The sequence below is a fragment of the Pongo abelii genome, chromosome 20 (genome assembly GCF_028885655.2).
Source record: "Pongo abelii isolate AG06213 chromosome 20, NHGRI_mPonAbe1-v2.0_pri, whole genome shotgun sequence".
In the NCBI taxonomy this organism is placed as follows: Eukaryota; Metazoa; Chordata; class Mammalia; order Primates; family Hominidae; genus Pongo; species Pongo abelii.
Genome location: NC_072005.2, coordinates 22318975 through 22343921, shown reverse-complemented (window position 1 = coordinate 22343921; position 24947 = coordinate 22318975). Strand labels below are relative to the sequence as shown.

Below are 24947 nucleotides of genomic sequence, written 5' to 3'. Positions count from 1 at the left end.
GACTGTGTTTCTTATATGCACATACCACCAACTGTTAAGACTGTCACCCTCACAGATGGACAGAGCCCATTGGAGAGGTCCTGAATTTCACACATTGACACAGCCCACAGTTTGTATTGTGACTGTCATATGTGAACATCCAGCTACAGTTGGGATGGTGACTCATTTCTAATTCTGGCAAGTTAGATCCTTTCTACCTGGATGTATTCAATGGAGAGATGTTGACTCTTATTCCTGGGTTTGGGGCCACAGGTAGGATCATGAGTCTGTAGATGCACAAAGGTCTCAGAGCATACTGTGACTTTAATGTGTGTGTGTATATATATATACACACATTACCATATATATATGATACCATATCTATATGTGATACAAAGGGTGTCATAACAGAGCATGGTATAGAGGTGAGATTATGACACTCATATATGTATACCCAGCTGGCAGTAAATATTGTCGTCATTCCACATGAACACAGCTCGCTCTTGAGGTTCTGAATCTACATCCAAAGAAAGTTGAAGATGGAAAACTGATTCATACATGGATTCGGTTCACAGGTAGGTTGGTGACCCTAAGACCAAGATCCAGCATATCTGTGAGGCTTTGACTCCACTAAAGGGACACAGTCTGTAGGAGGGATTGAGGCTCTTATGGATGGATTCCCTAAATTGTTGAGATTGTGAGTTATACACTTAGACCCAACATACAGGAGGTGGTGCCTCTCATATCTAGAACCAAGACATGTTTAGGATGCTTAATCTCATCTCTGGACCTTCCTGCAGCTGTGATTGTGACATATACCTCAGCCTAGCACTTGAGAACTTTTACGCTCCTGCCTGGGCTCAGCCCACAGACTGGGTAGTGACATCTTGCTGCACCCAGCACTTAGTCAATGTCTTGGTTCTGCCCATAGAGACAACTTTGACATATTGTGGCTCCTCACACTTAGGTTATGTAACTCTCTTATCTGTGTCTTGCCCACATGGGTCATTGTGACATATTGCTGAGTCCAACATGAAGGTGATATAATCCTCCACCCTGTCCTCTGCCTACAGAAGGCATTGTTACATTTCTTTTGGTCCGTCAACGGTGTTGTTACTCTCTGGCTCACCCTTCTTTCAAGGGGTATTGGGACATTCTGCTGTACCCAGCACCTAGTTTATATAAATTTTTCTACTGCTTCGGCTGTGCCCAATGAGGGGCTATGAAGTATCTCTGGGCCCGGCACCTAGGTGATTTGATTCTTCTTTTTCTTTTCTTTTTTTTTTCTTTGAGACAGTTTCACTCTGTTGCCTAAGCTGGAATGCAGTGGTGGGATCTCGGCTTACTGCAGCTTCCGCCTCCTGGGTTTAAGCGATTCTCTCGCCTCAGCCTCTTGAGAAGCTGGGATTACAGGTACCTTCCACCATGCCTGGCTAATTTTGTAGAGACAGGGTTTCACCATGTTGACCAAGCTGGTCTTGAACTCCTGACCTCAGGCGATCCACCTATCTTGGCCTCCCAAAGTGCTAGGATTACAGGCGTGAACCACAATGCCTGGCTAGGTGAGAAAGCATCAGTATGACAAGGGCCATTTATAACTCTTGAGTTCTTAACAAAAGATGATATCTGCAAAATTAAGTGTTCTATTTAAGAAAAACATTGAGCAAGCTTATCCTGCATTTCTACACAAAGAGCACAATAACAGTATAATACACAACAGTAAAGCAAAATAAGTAAAATTATCCCAAGTAAACTAAATAAGGGCAGATGTTGAAACAAAGCTGATATGGGTTTACTACCTGATTCCAATATGTGTTCACAGTTAGAATAGTGATCCGGATTTATTTATTTATTTATTTATTTATTTATTTATTTACTGAGATAGAGTCTCACTCTGTTGGCCAGGCTGGACTGCAGTGGCACAATCTCGACTCACTGCAACTCCACCTCCCAGGTTCAAGTGATCCTCCTGCCTTAGCCTCCCGAGTAGCTGGGGTTACAGGGATGTGCCACCACTCCCGGCTAATTTTTGTATTTTTAGTAGAGACAGAGTTTCACCATGTTGGCCAGGCTGGTCTCGAACTCCTGACCTTGTGATCCACCCGCCTCGGCCTCCCAAAGTGCTGGGATTACAGGCATGAGCCACCGCACCTGGCCCCTGATCTGGATTTTTATATTACCCATCTCTCTTGTTTCTTTAGAGCTGAAGTCAGAGATCACTGGTGTGTTCACAGGAATAAGCAGAATTAGTCTAAATAGCAGAGAAAATACTCAAAAACAACAAATGAGACTAGTGTCTAATAACAGGTGTACCATAGTTCTTGAAACATAGTTTTTTTCTCTCTCCAGTCTTCCATTTCTACTAAAGACAAATCATGGTAAAACTGATTTACTTGCATAAAAAGCTTTAGTCTTAGAGTTGGCCTGATTATTTGTATAAAGTGCAGCAAAAATAATTATTTTTCACATGTGTTTTAAAAATTGGCTTTGATTTAACTATGTTGCATTAGAGGAATATCAGAAAAGACTTTTTAAAAGCCAAGCCCAGCCATGGGTTTTTACCATCAAATACCTATGAGTTGGTAGAGTTTCTCTCTTCTTGGGGTCCCAAGATAACTTTGGGCTCCTGGTTCTGTCAGAAAGAGACATTCCTGGCCAGGCATGGTGGCTCACACTTGTAATCCCAGCACTGTGGGAGGCCAAGGTGAGTGGATCACCTGAGGTCAGGAGTTTGAGATGAGCCTGCTCAACATGGTGAAAACCCATCTTTACATGAAATACTAATATTAGCTGGGTGTGGTAGCATTCACCTGTAGTCTCAGTTACTCAGGCACCTGAGGCAGGAGGATCACTTGAACCTGGGAAGCAGAGGTTGCAGTGAGTTGAAATCACACCATTGTACCCCAGGCTGGGTGACAGAAGGAAACTCTGTCTTAAAAAAAAAAAAAAAAAAAAAAAAGAAATGACATCCCTTACTTACCATGGGTCAGGAACCCTGCACAGGGACTGTGTAGACATAGTCGGAGGCCAGGTTTCCCAAAAGGCTTATATTGACTCTACAAATTCAATATGATTTCTTCAAGGAAAGCACCCCATTCCAGTCAAAGTCTGGTGAAATTACCGGTGTCTCCAATTGTGCTCTGTTGCAAAAGAAAACATCTTTATGGCACATATGCAAATAACTGTATTTCCATAAATTAAAAATACCAATAGGTTTCTACATTCTGGAGAAATCAGATAGAGAAAAACAAATATGCTCCAATTTTTTTTACAGAAATACACATTCCCCAGTTAAAAACTGTAAATAGCTGTAAATATTTTGACTCTGAAAAACAAACAAAAAAAAAGGATTTGCAGCATTTTAAGAAAAAAGTCAAAAACTATCACTTTTGTTTTCTATTAGTTAAGTTTATGCCATAAACTCCTTTTCTGCTTGATATTCATTAACATTTCAGCTCTCCATGGGAGTCCTGAAAATTTTTCCTCTGTTCCAATGTTGCAGTCTCCAAAGTTATCAGAAACCTGCATTTAAAAGCACCCGGCGAAGTTCCATAGCAGACCATTAATCACCTCTTGAAGAGGATCAAATCAAGGCAACAATTGTCTGTGGGTGACAAAAAGTCTTAGGACAGCTGTACCTTATTTATTTACGCATTTATGTATGTATGTATGTATGTATTTATTTATTTATTTATTTATTTATTTAGAGACAGAGCCTCATCTTGCTCTGTTGCCCAGGCTGGAGTGCAATGGCACAATCTTGGCTCACTGGAACCTCCGTCTCCTGGGTTCAAGCAATTTTCCTGCCTCAGCCTCGGGAGTAGCTGGGATTACAGATGTCTGCTACCATGCCAGGCTAACTTTTTTATTATTATTATTTTTAGTAGAGACAGTGTTGCACCATATTGACCAGGCTGGTCTTGAACTTCTAACCTCAGGTGATCCACCTGCCTCAGTCTCCCAAAGTGCTGGGATTACAGATGTGAGCCACCATGCCCGGCCAACCCCCTAAATCTTAGAAAGGACTCCAGCCTTCCTAACTTGGGCCTCAAGCTTTTTATTAAGAGAAGTCTTTAACCCAGTATGTCTTAGGAGAGACTGTAACTCTCCTATGTTGGGCCTCTAACCCAATCCCATTTTTTACCCTGGTAAAATGTACCCCACTAGTTACCCAAAGTTGGCTAATTGGTTCTGCAGTTTATTTCCTTTCATTCAGTTTTCTCCTCAGTATAGTCCCTTTATAGTTTGCCAGAAAGCTGTTACTGAAAAGGGCTTTTAATCCAGACCCCAAGAAGTCAGGGTGAGCCCATGCAGTAAAACAAAAGCAAGTTTATTAGAGAAGTGAAGAAACAAACAAACAAAAAATGGCTGCTCCATAGGCAGAGCAGCTAATGTAATTCTTGTCTCTTAAATTGGCGTTGACCATAGGAGGGATTGAGACAATTCTGTAAGGCCAGCACCTAGGTGATGTGACTTTCATCTTTTGTTTGGACCCTGTGCACAAAAGGAAGAGTGGCTTATCACTGGACCTCACACACAGGTGATGTAACACTTCTGTCCAGGGTAATTGTGATGTGTTCCTGTGCCCATCACCCAGATAATGTGACTCGTCTCTTTTCCTGAGACCTTCCTAAGTGGGGATTGTGACATATTGCTTGGCCCAGTACCTATGTGATGTGACTCTCTTCTCTCATACCAGAGACTTGCACCTAGGGTAGTTGTGACATATAGCTGGGCTCAGCCCCTGGGTGTGACTCTTTTGATTATCCTCAGCTCTACCTACAAGGAGCACTGGGAAATACATCTTTGGGCCCCTCAATTAGGTGATGCGACTCCTCTTCCTGGACTCTTTCCTCAGGAGGTATTGTGACATATTCCTGGACGAAGTACCCAGGTAATGTAACTCTTTTCTACTGCTTGGACTCTACCCAAGGAGAGATTGTAATGTATCACTGGGCCAAGCACCTAGGTTACATGACTTTCCTCTTGTGTCTGAGTCTTGCATAAATTGTGTATTGTGACAAATAACTTGGTCTAAAACCTAGGTGATGAGATTCTTCTGCGTGGGCCCTGCCTACAGGGGTATTATGACATATCATTTTTTTTTAATCACCTATGTGATGTGCCTTTGTTTGTGTGTGTGTGCGTCCTGGCCCTGCCAAAAGTGGGGATTGTAACATCTCACTAAACTTAGTACCAAGGTGTTATGACTCTCCTTGTTTGTCTGGGCCGTGCATATATTTGGTACTGTGACGTATGGCTGAGACAAATACCTAGGGCATGACAGCCTCCTGCCTGGGTCCTGCCCACAAGGAGCCTTTTGGCTTATCTCTGCATCCATGAACTAGGAGATGTGACTCTTCTTTTCTGTCTGGGTTCTGCAAAAACAAGTGATTGTGACATATCATCAATCCAGCAACTAGACGATGTGATTTTTCTTCCCTGCTTGAGCCCTGGATATGTTGTGTATTGTGATATATGGCTGGGTCCAACATCAAGGTAATGTGACTCTCCTAAATGGAGTCTGCCCACAGGAGTATTATGACATATCTTTACATTTATCACCTTGGTTATGTGACTTTTTATTTCCCTGAGCCCTCTTGAATTAGGAATTGTGTCATATCGCTGAACCTAGCACCTAGTTGATGTGACTCTGTTTTATTGCCTGGGTTCTGCATTTTTTAAGTATTATGACATGTCCCTGATGACAACACCTAAAGAATTGGGAAGTACCTGCTTGTACTCTACCTGCGAGGGGACATTGTGACATATCTTTGCATCCATCAGCTGCTTCATTTGACCCTCCTCTCCTACCCATGTTTTGTTAATAGGAGAGATTGTGACATATCTCTGGAACCAGAACCTTGGTGATGTGACTATTCTCTCCTGCTGAAGCCATGCCCACACAAGGGAAAGTGACTTATCACTGGGCCCAGCACGCAGGTGATGTAATTCTTCTGCCTGGTTTTTGTACCCAGGAGCCATTGTAATCTATCTCTGGGCCCATCATTTAAATGATGTGACTATCCTTTTCTTCCTGAGCCCTATTCACAGGGAAAATAGTGACACATCTGTGGGGTTCTCACTGAAATGATGTTACTCTCTTGCCTGGGCTCACCTCCCAAGGGAACTGTGACAAATTACTGGACCAAGCACCTAGGTGATGTGGCTCTGACAAAGGAGAAATTGTGATGTACCACTGTTTCCAGCACCCAAGAGATCTGACTCTCCTGTTTTGCATGGGCCCTGCATTTATTGTGTATTTTGACATATGGCTTGGTCCAACACCTAGGTGATGTGACTCTCTACTTCTTCCTGGGCCATGCCAAAGAAGAGGATTGTGACATATCACTGGATCCAGCACCTAGGTGATGTAAATCTTTTCTTTTGCTGAGCCATGCATATTTTTGGTATTGTGACATGTCACTGGACCCAACACCTACAGAACTGGATCAGAGGCTACTGAATAAGCCCTGCCCATAGGCAGCCTTGTGACATATGTCTGCATCTATCACCAAAGTGATGTGACTCTTTTTCTGCCTGCATCCTGCACATAGAGAAGATTGTGACATATCGCTGGGACCAGTAACCAGGTGATGTTTCTTTTCTGGCAGGTCTTTTCCCACAGGGAGCATTGTGAAATATCACTGGGCTCAGCCACCAGGTTATGTGACCCTTCTGCCTGTGCCCTGCTTCCAGGAAATATTGTGACATCCCTCATACAGCATCCAGGTGATGTGACTCTTCTGCTCATTTTCTACTTGTAGTTGGGATTGTGACAAATATCCTGGCCCAACTCCTAGGTTCTATGATGATTCCCATACCTGGAATCAGCCAATAGGGGAGATAGTGTCTCTTGTATTGTAGCTTAGGGAAACAAGTAAGATCCTGGGCCTCCTCTTTGTATGAATGTCATAAAGAATTACCATTCTGACTGGGCACGGTGGCTCATGCCTGTAATCCCAGTACTTTGGGAGGCCAAGGTGGGTGGCTCACAAAGTCAGGAGTTGGAGACCAGCCTGGCCAACATAGTGAAACTCCATCTCTACTGAATATATAAAAATTAGCTGGGTGTGGTGGCATGCGCCTGTAGTCCTAGCTACTCAAGAGGCTGAAGCAGGAGAATCACTTGAACTTGGAGGCAGAGGTTGTAGTGAGCCGAGATCATGTCATTGCACTCCAGCCTGGGTGACAGAGTGAGATGAGGCTTCCTCTCAAAAAAAAAAAAAAAAAAAAAAGAATTACCAATCTTTGGTGTATTTCATAAACCTTTTGGGTGGCACAAAGAGTGTCTTCACAGGGCTTAGCACACAGGAGAGATTGTTTCTAAAATGCAGAAACTGCCAACTGTTAGGATTGTCACCCTCACACATGGCAAAAGCCAACTGGTGAGCTCCTGAATCTCACAGGTGGACACAGTTCAAAGTTGGAATTGTTACTGTCATATATTAACATTTGGCCACAATTAATAAATTATTATCATTAATAAATGCAATTCATAGGCAGGTGAAGACTCTCCAATCTAGACCCTGCTGACTACAGAGTGAGGACTCTCTAATCTGGACCCTGCCAACTATGCTCATACCTGAACTTAGGGTCACAGATATAATCATGGGTCTATACTAGCAGAAAGGTCTCAGAGCAGACTGTGACTTTTATGCACACTCTATAAAGCCCTCAGGCAGTGCAGAAAGTGTTCCAACAGAGCTCAGCACACAGGTGAGATTGTGCCACTCATATGCACACCCAGTCAACAGTAAAGATTGTTATTCTGTCTCGTGAAAACAGCCAATGATTGAGCTTCTGAATCTCAGACTTGGAGGCAGTCAAAAGTTAGAAAATTGACTATCATACCTGGATCCCATTCACGGGTGGGTTGGTGACTCTCAGATTCAACACAACTCTGAGGCTGTGAGTTCACTAAGGACATACAGTCCACACGAGGAATTAAGGGTCTCATGGACAGATTATACTACCATCTAGATTGTGACTCTTTACGTAGGCCCAACATACATGAGCTACTGAATCTTACACCTAGAACCTAGACATATACGGGATTGTTAATCTCATACCTGGACATTCCTGCAGGTGTGATTGTGACATAGATTCTGCCCATCACATGAGTGATTTAACTCTACTCCCTGGGCCCAGCCCAGAGCTGAAATTATAAAATTTCACTGAAAGCAGCAATTAGGTGATGTAGCTGCATGCTCCTGCCTTAGCGTTGCCAAAAGGGAGTGTTGTGACATATTGCTTGGCCTTGCACCCAGGTGATGTGAGTCTCTTCTGCCTCCATGCTGCCCACAGGCAGCACTGTCACATATCACTTGGCACCACATTCAGGTTATGTGATTCCCCTGCCTGTGCCCTGCCCATATGGGCAATTTTGACATGTTGCTGAGTCTGATACCCAGGTGATGTAACTCTCTGGCCTGGCCCTGCCTAGAAGGTTTTTTGTGACATATCTGTGCACCAATCAACTTTGTGTTTTGATAATCCTCTTGTACCAATTTCTGCTCAAAAGAAGGATTTTGACAAATAATTGGGACCAGCACCTAGCTGACGTTACTCTACTCTTCTTTCAAGGTTTGGTTTGCAGGGGATGTTGTGACGTCTGTAGGCTAACAGACAGGTGATATTCTTCTGCCTTGGCTCTTTCAAAATAAAGCATTTTTACATAGTGCTGTGCCCAGCACCACAGTGACTGAGTCTCCTGCCTAGACTCTGCTCACTGAAAGATTGTAACATATCTCTAGACCCATTAACTATTTGATGTGAGTCTCTTCTTTTACCTTGTCTTTTCCCACAAAAGATATTGTGATACATCTCTGGGCCCAGCACGTAGGTGATGTGACTTATTCTGCCTGGGTCATGCCCATAGAAGGAAGAGTAACTTACTACCAGGCCCACCACAGACATGCTGAGATACTTCTGCCTGTTGCTTGCCCACAGGATGCATATGCCGTATTTCTGGGCCCATCACCTAGATGATGGGACTCTCCTCTTCTTTCTAGTACCAGTATACAGTTGGAATTGTGATGCATTTGTTTAGCTCAGCAGCTACATGATGTGACCCTCTTCTCATGAGATTCCTGCCCACTTGGGTAATTGCAACATATAATGTAGCCTAGTTTCTAGGATACCCGACTCTTCTCTTATTCCTGAGCCTTACACAGAATAGGCAATATCTCTGGGCTTCTCACCTAGGTGGGGTTGCACTCCTCCCTAATCTCTCCCTTCAGGGAATATTTTGACATATAGCTAGACCCAACACCTGGGTAATAAGTGTGTGGGCTCTGTCCAAGAAGAAATTGGGATGTATTGCTAGGCTCAGTACCTAAGTTATGTGACTCTTCTCTCCTGCCTGGGCCCTGCATACATTGTGTATTTTGACATATCGTGGGCTCAAACACGTAGGAAATTGGCAATTTCTACCTGTGGCCTGCCCACAGGTGATGTATCGCTGCATCATGACCTAAGAGATATGACCCTTGTTTTTAGCCTCCACTTTGCCCACATGGAAAATTGTGACATATCACTGGGCCCAGCAACAAGGTGATGAGTTTGTTTTGCCTGCACCTTGCCCTCAGAAAACAGTGGAACATAGCCCTTGGCCTAGCACTAAGGTGATGTTTCTTTTATCCCTGGTCTTTGGCCTCAAAAATGACTGTGACATAAACCTTTCCCAGCTCTCTGGCAATGTGACCATCCTGTTCACTCTCTACTGACAAATGGGATTGTAACATACATCTTGGCCTGGCTTACAGGTGCAATAATGACTCAGCAGTCACCAGGAGAGATACCGTCTCTTGTAGCTAAGCTTAGAGAAATGGGTAAGATTCTGGGTCTTCTTTTGGTAGGAAGGTCATAGATTATTTCCACTCCCTCACATACTGTATAAAGCCCTCAGATGATACAGAGAGTGTCTTTACAGGGCCCAGCACACAGGCGAGACTGTTTTTCTTGTGTGCATACCCCACCAATTATTAGGATTATTGCATTCATGCAAGAACAGTGTACTGGTGAGGTCTTGAACTTCATACTTGGACTCAGTTTACAGTTGGAATTGTGATGGTTATATGTAAACATCCGACCACAATTGAGATGGTGACTCATTTCTAAAACCATCTCATAGGCAATTGAGGAATCTCCTCTCTGGACCAAGTCAGTTAAAGAGATGTTGACTCTTGTACATGGGCTTAGGGCCACAGGTACAATCATGGGTTCATACCAGCATGGAGGTCTCAGAGCAAATTCTGACTCTCATGAATAGTGTATAAAGCCCTTGAATAGTAGAGAGACTGTCCTCACAGGGCCCAGCACACAGGTAATATTGTGACACTCTTATGCACAGGTAGCCAATAGTAAAGGCTGTCATCCTTCCACATGAACACAACCCACTGTTGAGGTTCTGAATCTCCCACTCAGAGGCAGTGGGAAGTTGAAGAATTAACTCTTATATGTGGATCTGACCCATAGGCTGGTTGGTTACTCTCAGACGAAGATTCCCCACAGCTGTGAGGCTGTGGCTTCAATAAGGGGACACAGTCTTCAGGAAGGATTGGGTCTTCTGTGTACAAATCTGGCCCATTGTTGAAATTGTGACTCAGGTACTTAAACCAAACCTACAAAAGGTGTTGACTCTTATACCTGAAACTGGGACATGTGTGGGATTGTTAATTTCATTTCAGGACCTTCCTGCTGGTGTGATTCTGATGTATGCTTCTGCCCAGAATCTGAGCGATTTGACTTCCCAGCCCCCAGTAGGGATTATGACATATCACATGGCCAAGCGCTTAGCTGATGTGACCTATTCTTTGCCTTGGCTCTGCCCATAGAGGGCATTGTGATGCACTGTCAGGCCCTGCACCCAGGCTATGTGATTTCTGCCTGTACCCTGACCACATTGGCTCTTTTGACATATTGCACTGTCCAACACTCAAGTGATGTTACACTTCTGCCTGTGCCCTTCCTACAGGGGACATTATGAAATATCTCTATGCCCATCACCCGTGTATGTTGACTCTCTTCTTCTGCATGGATTCTGCTCACAGGGGGATTGAGACATATCTGGGCTCAGCACTCAGCTGATGTGACGCTTCTCTCTCTTTTTTTTTTTTTTGAGATGGAGTCTCGCTCCATCACCTAGGCTGGAGTGCAGTAGCGCAATCTTGGCTCACTGCAACCTCTGCTGCTTGGTTCAAGTAATTCTTCTGTCTCAGCCTCCTGAATAGCTGGGACTACAGGTGCCTGCCACCACACTTGGTGTATTTTGTACTTTTAGTAGAGACGGGGCTTCACCTTGTTGGTCAGGCTGGTCTCAAACTCCTGATCTCGGGTGATCCACCCTCCTCAGCCTCCCAAAGTACTGGGATTACAGGCATGAGCCACCGCACCCAGCCAATGCTTCTTGTTTTCCTGTGTTCTTCTCCCACAAAATATAGTGGCCCAGCACAAAGGTGATGTGAGTCTCTTGCCTGACCCTTGCTCACAGGAACATTGTGAAATATCTCTTGGCCCATCAACTATTTGATGTGAGTCTCCTCTGTTACCTGGGCTTTGCCTATGGAAGACATTGTGACATATCACTGGGCCCAGCACCCAGGTGGTTTGATTTGCCTCTTCCGACTGGGCCATGCCAACAGATAAAATAGTAACTTATCACAGGGTCCAGCACACAGGTGCTGTTGCTCTTCTGCCTGGTCCCTGCCCACAGGTGTCATTGATACATATCTTTGGTCCCAACAAGTAGATGATGTGACTCTTTACTTCATTCTGAGAACTGTACACAGTGGGGATTGTGACATATCGCTAGGCCCAGCATTTATGTGATGTAATTCTCATGCCTAGGCCCTGCCCACTGCAGTGATTATGACATATATCTGGGTGCAGCCTCTAGGTTATGTGACTCTCCTCTTTTCCATGATCCCTACTCATAGCATGAATTGTGACATATGTCAGGTTTTCTCACTTAGGTCATGTGACTTTCTTGTCTGCGCTTCCATCAGGGGGCATTGTGACATATAGCTAATTCCATTATCTGGGTGATTTGACTCTCCTCACCTGCCTGTGCACCACCCAAAGGGGACATTGTGACAAATCCCTGAACCAATTTTCTACATAATGTGCCTCTTCTCCGTTGCAAGAGACATGCCCAAAAAAGGGATTGTGGCATATCTCTGAGCCCAGCACCCGAACGTTGTAACTCTCCTGCCTGGGCTGTGCCTAGAGAAAATATAATATGTCACTGGGCCCTACATGCAAGTGATCTGATTCTCCAGCCTGGGCCTTGCCCATAGGGGAGATTGAGACGTATTGCAGGTGAAGAATTCAGGTGATGTTACTCTCATTTCTTAGCCTTTCCCACAGGTAAGATTGTGAAATATAATGTGGTCCAGCACACAGATGAGATTTGTATTCTTGTATGCAATCCCAGACAACAGTTACTATTGTCACTATAACACATGGACAAAGACCACCTTTGAGGTCCTCAGTCTCATGAGTGAATGCAGTCAACAGCTGCAATTGTGACTGTCATATGTATATCTTGCCAGAAGTGAGGTGGTAACTTATTTCTGGATTCAGCTCACAGGAATTGTGATGACTCTCAAACATGGGCCCAGCCAATAAGAGAGATGTTGACTCTGGTAGCTAGGCTTTGGGGTCTAGGTCTTTTACTTGTAGGAAGGTAACAGAAGACTATGACACTCGCACATATAGTATAAAGCTTTTGGGCAATACAGAGTGTCATTACAAGACTGAGTACACAGGTGACATTGTGGATCTCCTATACACACCTAGCCAACAGTTTGAATTGCCACCCTCACACATAGGCCGAGCTTACTGGTGAGGGCCTGAGTCTCACACATGAACCTATTCCACCAGTTGGATGGTGGAAGATTTCTGAACCCAATTCACTTGCCCAATAAACCCGCCAATAGAAGATATGTTGATGCATGTACCTAGGCTTAGGGTAACAGGTAAGGTTTTGGGTTTTCTACTTGTATAAATGTCACAGAGGATTACCATGCTCACTAATATTGTATAATGCCCTCAGATTGTACAGAAAGTGTCATTACATAACTCAGCAAAATTTGAGATTGTGACTCTCAAATGCACACCCAGCAAACAGTAAGAATTGTCCCCCACACATATGAACAGAACCCACTGGTGAGGTTCTGAAACTCACTTACAGATGCAGTCCACAGTTAGAATTTTTAATGTCATGTGTGGATCCAGCCACAGGTGGGAGGGTGACTCATAAAACCCAACTAAGAGGCACAGCAATGACTTTCATACCTGGACCCAGACAATAGGACAGATGTTGACTCTCATACCTAAGCTTAGGGCAACAGGCAAGATCATGAATTTATAGCAGTGGTAATATCTCACAGGGGATTGTGACTGTCACCCAATCAATGTAAAGCCCTCAGGTGGTACAAAGAGTGTCATAAGAGGACCCAGAACAAGCTGAGATTTTAATTCTCGCATGCACTTCTAACGCCTAGTAAAAATTGTCACCCTCCTGCATGGATACAGAAAACCGTTGAGCTTCTGAATCTCACACTTGGACGCAGTCAAAAGTTGGGATTGTAATTGTTTTATGTGGATTTTGTCTACAGGTGGATGGTGACTCTAAGACCAGGATTCAACACACCTAGAAGGCTTCGACTCTGATATGAGTCACAGAAGGCTCTGCGACTCTTCTATTTTCTCTAGGTCATGCAAATGGAGGTGGATTGTGACATATCTTAGGGCCAACACAACACACAGTCTACAGGTGGAATTGGGAGTCTCATGCGTGGATCCAGTTCATCACTGATATTGTGACTCACGTACTTGGATGCAACTCACAGGAGGTGTTGACTCTTTTACCTGAAACTGGGACATGTGTGGAATTGTGAATCTTAGCCCTAGATCTTCCCACAAGTATGATTGTGACATATACTTTTGCCTAGCACTTGAGTGATTTTAATTCCCTGCCTGGGCCCAGCTCTCAGAAAAGATTGTGATGTGACTCTCTTGCTTAAGCCCTACCTACAGAGGGTATTGTGAAATTTCACTGGGCCCAGCACTTAGGTCATGTGACTCTTATTTTCAGCCTGGGCCCTGTCCACAAAGTCACTGTGAGATGTCACTGAGCCCAGCACCTCTGTGATGTGACTGTACTGCCTGGGCCCTGGCCACAGTAGGTATTGTGAAATACCTTTGCCTGCATTCTGCCTACCTCCCAGCAAAAAAAAAAAAAAAAAAAAAAAATGACATACCACAAGCCCAAGCACTTAGGTGATATAATTCTCCTCTTCTGCCTGGGCTCTGGCCTCAGGGGAGATTGAAACATTGTACTGAGCCCAGATTGCAGGTGATGTGACCCTCTATCTTAGGCTCTGCCCACAGGAGGTATTGTGACAGATCTCTATGGTCATAATTTAGGTGCTGTGACTCTTCTATTTTCTCTAGGTCACGCAAATGGAGGGGGATTGTGACATATCATAGAGCCAACACAAAAATAATGTAAAACTCCTGCCTGAGCCATGCCCATAAAAGGCATTCTGACATATCACCAGTCACAGCACTCAGGTTATGTAACTCTCTTTCCTGAGCCCTGCCCACAAGGCATATTGTAACGTATCTTTAGCCTAGAACTTAAAATATGTGACTCTCTTAGCTTGTTTCTTTTCCGCAGGTGGGATTTTGACATATAACTGCACCCAGCACACAGGTGAGATTGTGACTCTTGTATGCTCATCCTGCCAAAAGTTGAGTGTCACCCTCACACATGGACAGAGACTTCTGGTTAGGTCTTGGATCTTGCACATGGACGCAGTCCACAGTTGGAATGTCACATGTAGATCCAGCCACAGGTGTGATGTTGACCTATTTATAAAGTTAGCTTACAGGCACATTGATTACTCTCATACCTGGATCCAGCCAATAAAATATATGTTGACTATTATAGATAGGTTTGAGGAAACTGGTAGGGTCCTGGGTCTCCTACCTGTATGACAGTCACGGAAGATTATGACACTTATGGAAATTACATAAAGTCCTCTGGCAATACAAAATTTTATCACAGGGCCCAGCACACCGGTGAGATTATGATTTTAATATGCAGACAAAGCTAACAGTTAGTATTGTTACCTTCACATATAAACAGAGCCCACTGGTGAGGTTCTAAATCTCACACACCAAAAAAATTCACAGTTGGAATTGTGACTGTGATATGTGAATCTGCCCACTGATGGAATGCTGACTCATTTCTGGATTCAGCTTAGAAAAATGGTGATGACTGTTTCACCTGGACTCAGCCAAATGGAGAGATGTTGACTCTCTTAACTAGGTGTGATGGTTAATACTGTGTGTCAACTTGGCTGGATTGAAGGATACAAAGTATTAAATCTGGGTGTGTCTGTGAGGGTGCTGCCAAAGGAGATTAACAACTGAGTCAGTTGGCTGGAAAAGGCAGACACACCCTTAATCTGGATGGGTGCAATCTAATCAGCTGCCAGAGTGGCTAGAATATAAGCAGGCAGAAAAATGTGAAAAGAGAGACTGGTCTAGCCTCTCAGTCTACATCTTTCTCCTGTGCTGGATTCTTCCTTCCCTTGAACATCAGACTCCAAGTTCTTCAGTTTTGGAACTCAGAGTGGCTCTCCTTGATTCTCAGCCTGCAGAATGCCTATTGTGGGATCTAGTGATTGTGTGAGTTAATACTTAATAAACTCCCATATATACATCTCACACAGGGATATATATATTCCATTAGTTCTGTCCCTCTAGAGAACCCTGACTAATACAGATTTTGGTACAAGGAGTGGTTCTAGAGGAACAGAATATTAAGGATGGAGTTCGTTTTCTGATTCTGGGGTTTCTGGAGTTGGCTGCCTAATATGATTAGACCCCAAAATGCTAAAGACTCTACTTCTAATAGTATGGAAAACACTGATAGTCCTTGGGATGAATTGTTTAGAGAGTTATGTAAAATAACTGCATTTGACACTCCTGCTTTATCACTCATGAGAGGCAAGGACTTTAGTGACTCTATACATAATACCTTTTACCAGCTAGGCATAGTGGCTCACACCTGTAAACTCAGCACTTTGAGGGGCTGAGGTGGGTGGATCACGAGGTCAGGAGTTCAAGACCAGCCTGGTCAAGATGGTGAAACCTCCTCTCTACTAAAAATACAAAAATTAGCCGGGTGTAGTGGCAGGTGCCTGTAATCCCAGCTACTCAGGAGTCTGAGGCAGAGAATTGCTTGAACCTGGGAGGCAGAGGTTTGACCATATGTGGAGAACCAAGGAACATAATGAAGCTGGTTGTCCTAAGTTCAGTGGACAAAGTGATGATAGAAAATGATGAACTCGGGGATTCTATATTTTGGCTTCAGAAGCAGTTACTGAGCCTCAAATCTGCTAAGATTGCCCTGTGTGAGAGTCTCATCTCTGATAGAGAAAGAGCTGAAATTGTGCAAAAACAGACACAAACTCTTATTATGCTAGTGGCTGACTTGCAATGAAAGGTGTATGCACAGCCTCACCAGGTGTCTACTGTTAAAGTGAGGGCATTGATTGGAAAAGAATGGGACCCTGCCAGTTGGAATGGGGACATGTGGGAGGACCCTGATGAAGCTAGGGTCACTGAGTTTGTAAACTCTGATGAGCCTTTTTTGTCAGAGGAAAGAGCTTCCCCATCTCCAGTAGTGGCAACATCCCCTTTCTGATCCATGCTGCCATCAGCCTTTCCACCTTTGTCTGAGATAAACCATGCACTGCCTGAGGCAACAGTGATGGCCTCCCCTGAGGCAGTTGCCAGGCAAAATAATGTTGATTCTTCTCAGGAGCCACCCTCAACACCCCTGTTTTCTTCTAGGCATATAAGTAGACTAAAGTCCCAGTGGACCCCTAGAGGTGAGGTTGGGAGTGTGCCCCATGAGGAGGTACACTACACTCAAAAAGAACTGCTTGAGTTTTCTAATTTATATAAGCAGAAATCTGGAGAACCGGCTTAGGGATGAATATTAAAGATGTGGGATAATGGTGGAAGGAACATAGAGTTGAACGAGGCTGAATTTGTTTATTTAGGCCCACTAAGTAGGAACACTGCATTTAATGTTGCAGCTTGGGGAGTTAAAAAAGGTTCTAATAGTTTATTTTCTTTGTTAGCTGAAATATAGATTAAAAGATGGCCCACTGTGAGGGACCTGGAAATGCCTGATGTCCCTTGGTTTAATGTAGAGGGAGGAATCAAAAGGCTTACGGAGATTGGGATACTGGAGTGGATTAGTCACTTTAGACCTACTAATTCCAGCAGGGAAGGTCCAGAAGATATACACTTGACCATTGCCTTGCAAAATAGATTTGTGAGGGCAGCAACTGAATCTTTGAAGAACCTTATAATTGCTCTTCTCTGCATGTCAGATGTAACAGTGGGAACCACGGTCACTCAACTACAAAATGTAAATACAATGGGAATAATTGGATCCCATGGTGGCAGGGGCCAAGTGGCAGCACTAAACTATCAAAGGCAAGGTGGGCATAGCTACTGTAATGGACAGCAGAGGCAAAATGGCAATCAGAATAGTCTGACTTGTGTAGAGTTCCGGCATTGGCTGATTCATCATGGTGTTCCTAGAAGTAAAATTGACAGGAAACCTACTGCATTCCTACTTAATTTATACAAGCAGAAAACTTCTAGGTTGAATGGACAAAAGACTAATTTGAAACATAAAACCAGAGACTCATGGACCCTCAATCAATTTCCAGACTTGAGCCAGTTTACAGACCCAGAACCCCTTGAATAAAGGGGAGGCCGGATTCCCTTGAGGAACAACCCCAGTACACTACTGACAATTTATGTAGTGAATCTTTCTCTCATTTTTCCCCAAGGAGATCTCTGGCCTTTTATGGGGGTTATTGTGCATTGGAGAAAGGGAAATGATTGGACATTTTGAGGACTCCTAAACACTGACTCTGAGCTGACATTGATTCCAGGGGACCCAAAACATCACTGTGGTCCTCCAGTTAAAGTAGAGGCTTATGGAGGTCAGGTACTTAATAGAAATTTAGCTCAGGTCCGACACGGTTGATCCAGTGGGTCCCAAGACTCATTCTGTGGTCATTTCCCTAGTTCCAGAATGCATAATTGGCATAGACATACTTAGCAGATGGCAGAACTACTACATTGGCTCTCTGAGTAGTAGGGTGAGGGCTATTAGGGTGGAAAAAGCCAAATGGAAGCCATTAGAGCTGCCCCTACCTAGGAATATAGTAAATCAAAAGCAATATTGCATCCGTGGAGGGATTGCAGAGATTAGTGCCAACATCAAGGAATTGAAAGATGCAGAGGCTGTTATTCCCACCACATCCACGTTCAACTCATTTGGAAGAAGACAGATGGATTTTGGAGAATGACAGTGGATTATCGTAAGGTTAACCAAGTGGTAACTCCAATTGCAGCTGCTGTACCAGGTGTAGTTTCATTGCTTGAGCAAATTCCCACATATCCTGGTACCTGGTATGCAGACATTGACTTAGCAAATGACCTTTTCTCCATTCCTGTCCATAAGGCCCACCAGAAGCAATTTGCTTTCAGCTGGCAAGGCCAGCAATATACCTTTACTGTCCTATCACTCTCTCCGGCTTTGTGTCATAATCTTATTCAAAGAGACCTCTATCGCTTTTTGCTTTTGCAAATATCACAGTGGTCCATTACATTGATGACATTATGCTGATTGAATCCAGTAAGCAAGAAATTTCAAACACACCAGACTTATTCATGAGACATTTGCATGCCAGAGGATGGAAAATAAGTCTGACTAAAATTTAGGGACCTTCTAGCTCAGTAAAATTTTTAGGGGTCCAGTGGTCCAAGGCCTGTCAACATAGTCCTTCTAAGGTAAAAGGTAAGTTGCTGCATTTGGCCCATCCTACAACCAAGAAAGAGGCACAATGTCTAGTGGGCCTATTTGGGTTTTGGAGGCAACATATTCCTCATTTAGTTGTGTTACTCTGGCCCATTTATTGAGGAACCCAAAAAGCTGCCAGTTCTGAGTGGGGTCCAGAAAAGGAGAAGGCTCTGCAACAGGTCCAGGCTGCTGTGCAAGCTGCTCTGCCACTTGGGCCATATTACCCAGGAGCTCCAATGGATCTTGAGTTGTCAGTGTAAAACAAGGATGCTATTTGTAGCCTTTGGAAGGCCCCCTTAGGTGAATCACGGCAGAGGTCTCTAGAATTTTCTTTCTTTCTTTCTTTCTTTCTTTCTTTCTTTCTTTCTTTCTTTCTTTCTTTCTTTCTTTCTTTCTTTCGATGGAGTCTTGCTCTCGTCATCTAGGCTGGAGTGCAATGGCATTATCTTGTCTTACTGCAACCTCCACTTCCCAGGTTCAAGCAATTCTCCTGCCTCAGCCTCCTGAGTAGTTGGGATTACAGGCACCCACCACCATACCTGGCTAATTTTCATATTTTTAGTAAAGATGGGGTTTCTCCATATTGGCCAGACTGGTCTCAATCTCCTGACCCCAGGTGATCTGCCTGCCTCGGCCTCCCAAAGTGCTGGGATTACAGGAATGAGACACTGTGCCTGGCCAGCCTCTAGGATTTTGTAGCAAAGCCCTGTCATTTTCTGCAGATAACTACTCTCCTTTTGAGAGACAGCTCTTGGCCTATTACTGGGCTTTGGTAAAAACTGAATGTTTGACTATAGGCTATCAAGTCACCATGTGACCTGAACTGCCTATCATGAACTGGGTGCTTTCTGACCCATCTAACCATAAATTAGGTCATGCACAACAGCATTCCATCATCAAATGGAAGTGGCATATACGTGATCGGGCTCGGGCAGGTTCTGAAGGCACAAGTAAGTTACATGAGAAAGTGGCTCAAATGCCCATGGTCTCCACTTCTGCCACCCTGCTTCTCTCCCCCAGCCTGCACTGATGACATAATGGGGAGTTCCCTATGGTCATTTGACAGGAAGAAAAGACTATGGCCTCATTTACAGACGGTTCTGTATAATATGCAGGCACCACCTGAAAGTGGACACAGCTGCAGCACTACAGCTCCTTTCTAGGACATCCCTGAAAGACAGTGGTGAAGGGACGTCTTCCCAGTGGGCAGAACTTTGGGCAGTGAACCTGGTTGTGCACTTTGCATGGAAGGAGAAATGGCCAGATGTGTGATTACATACTGATGCATGGGCTTTAGCCAACGGTTTGGCTGGATTGCCAGTGACTTGGAAGAAGCATGATTGAAAAATTGGTGACAAAGAAATTTGGGGAAGAGGTATGTGGATGGACCTCCTGAGTGGTCAAAAACTGTGAAAATATTTGTATCCCATGTGAGTGCTAACCAATGGGTGACCTTAACAGTGGAGATTTTTAATAATCAAGTGGATAGGATGACCTGTTTTGTTGACATCACTCAGCGTCTTTCACCAGCCACCCCTGTCATTGCCCAATAGACCCATGAACAAAGTGGCCATGGTGGCAGAGATACAGGTCACAAAGTGACAAAGTGCTGAATGAAATGGTGGTATACTTTGGAATGACAGTTTGGGTCTGCTGAGACCAGAGGTAAATGTTACAGCAGCAGAGAGGCTGCAGTACCACAGACAGGGAACAGGTGTAGCAAGTGAAGACTATTAAGAAGAAAGACAAACTTCTTTAACTAAAAAAAAAAAACACCAAATTTCAGACAAGACACATCCTAAGAACATGTTTGAAAGACTCCCAGAATCTCTAGCAAAGACAATTGTTTTCAGACTATACCAGGACAAAGCTATGTGATAAAGATCGTGACAGCTACCTTTTAAAAAAATGTCCAAATATCAATTAAAGATTACAATGTATACAAAACAGGGTAGTACATTCCCATCCAAAATATCATAAAATTTTCAGGAAAAAACCTTAAAAAAAGAAAATAAATTGGGCCGGGTGAGGTGGCTCACACCTATAATCCCAGCAGTTTGGAAGGCAGCGGTGGGTGGATCACTTGAGCCTAGGAGACCAGTGTGGGCAACATGGCGAAACCCTGCCTCTACTAAAAATTTGTAACAATGCTACAGTTATTATGAGCATGAAAATAACTCTTCATATGACTATATATGTTAAAGTTTATATATGTGCTGCATTGGTTTTTATTAGTCTACATTTTGACTTTTATACTCACACCAAATTGTTTTAATTTTGTAGATTTGTAATGAGTTTTAAAATCAGGAACTGTAATGCCTTTAACATTATTTCTTTTTTTGAAGATTGTTGGGTATTTTATTGTCTCATTAGATTCCATATACTTTTGGAGTTGCTGTTTCTATTTCTTCAAAATGTAGTGTGAACTTTTAAAGGACATCCCATTAAATCTGTAGTTTACATTGAACAGTATGGATATCTTCAAAATATTTATCTCAACCTTTGAACAGGAGCATGCTCATAAGTGTGTTAATTTCTATACATTTATAATTTTTTCAGTTTTTTTCTATTATTGTTTCATGCTCTCATTTCATTTTGGTCATAGAAAGTAATCCATATAAATTTAGTTTTAAAAAATATGTTAAGACTTCTATTTTGGCCTAACAGGTGGTCTATCAAAGAATGTTTTATGAGCTGTTGGGAAGGCTGTGTATCCTGATGTTGTTGAGGAGTGTTCGCTATACCTCTGTTAGGAATGACTGTTTTATACTTGTCTTCAAGTTCTCTGTTCTCTTAATATTACGCTGTCTTGTTTTGTTTTTGTTATACAAATTGGGGTATGGAAATATGCTACTGTAGGCTGGGTGCAGTGGCTCATGCCTGTAATCCCAGCATTTTGGGAGGACAAGGCAGGCAGATCACAAGGTCAAGAGATGGAGAACATCCTGGCCAATATGTTGAAATCCTGTCTCGACTAAAAATACAAAAATTAGCTGGCCTTGGTGGCATGCACCTGTAGTCCCAGCTACTTGGGAGGCTGAGGCAGGAGAATCTCTTGAACCCGGGAGGCAGAGGTTGCAGTGAGCCAAGATCACACCACTGCACTCCAGCCTGGCAGCAGAGCAAGACTCCGTCTCTAAATAAATAAATAAATAAATAAATAAATAAATAAATAAGTAAAGATACAGCCAAAGTAACATTATTTTGACCTCTTCTGCTCTAATTTAATTGATATTTGCATGGAATATCTACATCCATCTTGCCATTATCAGTCTTTTTTATCATTAGATCTCTGATGACTCGATTATAGAAAGGCAAGTTGGATCTTGTTTTTTAAAATTATCTAATTCCTTTATTACAAGTATGTCTCTTAATTGGAAAGCTCATTTTATATACATGTTTAAATAATTTTCTGGAACAGAAAGACTTAGCAATGTTATTTTATTGTTTTATTTGATTGTTGTATCTTTGTCTCTAATTTTCTCTCTTTGTGTCTTCCTTTGTGTAATTTTGATTTTTGTACCGATACCCTTTTAATTTTTTCTTATTTTGTTTTGTATATCTATACAGATTACAGTTTTTTTTGTGGTACCTTGTGGTACCTTGGAAATTACATAAAACCTCTAACAGATATAATAATATATTGTAATCTGGTAGAAGATGAACTTCAGTTGCATACAAAGATTTTACTCTCAAAATTTTAATAATTTTCTAAATTTTTTTCAAATTATAGACAATACTTAAAAATGTTTCTGCACCATTGTGATTATGTCAAGAAATTTCATTTTTTGGTATGTGCATATCTATCCAAGAAAGTAATCCTTTTTTTTCTTTTCTCTTTTGGCTGGATGCCGTGGCTCATGCCTGTAATCCCAGCACTTTCGGAGGCTGAGGTGGGCAGATCAGGAGGTTAGGAGTTTGAGACCAGCCTGGTCAACATGGTGAAATTCCATCTCTACTAAAAATTAAAAAAATTAGCTGGGCATGGTGGCAGGCACCTGTGATCTCAGCTACTTGGGAGGTTGAGGCAGGAGAATTGCTTGAAACCAGAAGGCAGAGGTTGCAGTGAGCTGAGATTAGGCCACTGCACTCCAGCCTGGATAACAAGAGTAAAACTCCATCTCAAAAAAATGTATATATATATGTTTATATGATTATGTGTCATTTTCTTGAATCATTTTATTTTAAGTAAAAGAAACTGCCTTCAGAATTCTCTTTTTTTCTTTTTTATTATTACACTTTAAGTTCTGAGATACATGTGCAGAATGTGCAGGTTTGTTACACAGGTATACATGTACCATGATGGTTTGCTGAACCCATCCACCCGTCATCTACATTAGGTATTTCTCCTAATACTATTCATCTCCTAGCCCCCCTCAATCTGACAGGTCCCAGTGTGTGATATTCCCCTCCTTGTGTCCATGCGTTCTCATTGTTCAACTCTCACTTATGAGTGAGAACATACAATGTTTGGTTTTCTGTTCTTGTGTTAGTTTGCTGAGAATGATGGTTTCCAGCTTCATCCATGCCCATGCAAAGGACATGAACTCATCCTTGTTTATGGCTGCATACTATTCCATGGTGTATATGTGCCACCTTTTCTTTATCCAGTCTATCACTGATAGGCACTTGGGTTGGTTCCAAGTCTTTGCTATTGTGAATAGTGCTGCAATAAACATACGTGTTCATGTGATTTATAAACTTTTGGGTATATACCCAGCAATGGGATTGCTGGGTCAAATGGTATTTCTAGTTCTAGATTCTTGAGGAATTGTCACACTGTCTTCCACAATGGTTGAACTAATTTACACTCCCACTAACAGTGTGAAAGTGTTCCTATTTCTCCACATCCTCCCCAGCATCTGTTGTTTTCTGACTTTTTAGTGATTGCATTCTAAATGTCATGAGATGGTATCTCATTGTGGTTTTGATTTGCATTTCTCTAATGACCAGTGATAATGAGCATATTTTCATATGTTTGTTGGATGCATAAATGTCTTCTTTTGAGAAGTGTCTGTTTATATCTTTTGCCCACTTTTTGATGGGGTTGTTTGTTTTTCTTCTGTAAATTTGTTCATGTTCTTTGTACATCCTGGATATTAGCCATTTCTCAGATGGATAGATTGCAAAAATTTTCTCCCATTCCGTAGGTTGCCTGTTCACTCCAATAATAGTTTCTTTTGCTGTGAAGAAGCTCTTTAGTTTAATCAGGTCCCATTTGTCAAATTTGGCTTTTGTTGCCATTGTTTTTGGTGTTTTAGTCATGAAGTCTTTGCCCATGTCTATGTCCTGAATGGCATTGCGTAGGTTTTCTTCTAGAGTTTTTATGGTTTTGGGTGTTACATTTAAGTCTGTAATCCATCTTGAGTTAATTTTTGTATAAGGTGTAAGGAAGGAGTCCAGTTTCAGTTTTCTGCATATGGCTAGCCAGTTTTCTCAATACCATTTATTAAATAGGGAATCCTTTCCTCATTGCTTGTTTTTGTCAGGTTTGTCAATGATCAGATGGTTGTAGATGTGTGGTGTTATTTCTGAGGCCTCTGTTCTGTTCCATTGGTCCATATATCTGTTTTGATACCAATACCATACTGTTTTGGTTACTGTAGCCTTGTACAATAGTTTGAAGTCAGGTAGTGTAATGTCTCCAGCTTCGTTCTTTTTGCTTAGGATTGTCTTGGCAATGCAGGCTCTTTTTTGGTTCTATATGAAATTTAAAGTAGATTTTTCTAATTCTGTGAAGAAACTCAGTGGTAGCCTGATGGGGATAGCATTGAATCTATAAATTACTTTGGGCAGTATGATCATTTTCATGATATTGATTCTTCCTATCCATGAGCATAGAATGTTTTTCCACTTGTTTGTGTCCTCTCTTATTTCCTTGAGCGGTGATTAGTAGTTTTCCTTGAAGAGGTCCTTCACATCCCTTGGAAGTTGTATTCCTAGTTATTTTATTCTCTTTGTAGCAATTGTGAATGGGAGCTCAGTCATGATTTGGCTCTCTGTCTCTTATTGGTGTATAGGAATGCTTGTGATTTTTGCACATTGATTTTGTATCCTGAGA

At 42.6% G+C, this 24947-nt stretch overlaps 1 protein-coding gene and 1 long non-coding RNA gene across 3 annotated transcripts in view; both read left to right on the top strand.

Moving 5' to 3' along the window:
• LOC100936299 (zinc finger protein 208) overlaps positions 1-24947 on the top strand; it is a 255057-nt gene that overhangs the window by 154585 nt on the left and 75525 nt on the right. The window lies entirely within an intron of this gene.
• LOC129051922 (uncharacterized) lies at positions 1088-23045 on the top strand. Of its 2 annotated transcripts, XR_008516479.2 has the most exons (6): positions 1088-1392; positions 3482-3585; positions 3687-4873; positions 5811-6572; positions 13602-14701; positions 22763-23045. It is a non-coding gene; the product is annotated as an uncharacterized LOC129051922 (long non-coding RNA). The 2 variants fall into 2 exon arrangements; XR_008516480.2 differs by lacking the exons at positions 1088-1392; positions 3482-3585; positions 3687-4873; positions 22763-23045 and adding an exon at positions 5272-5478 and having other exon boundaries at positions 13602-15629.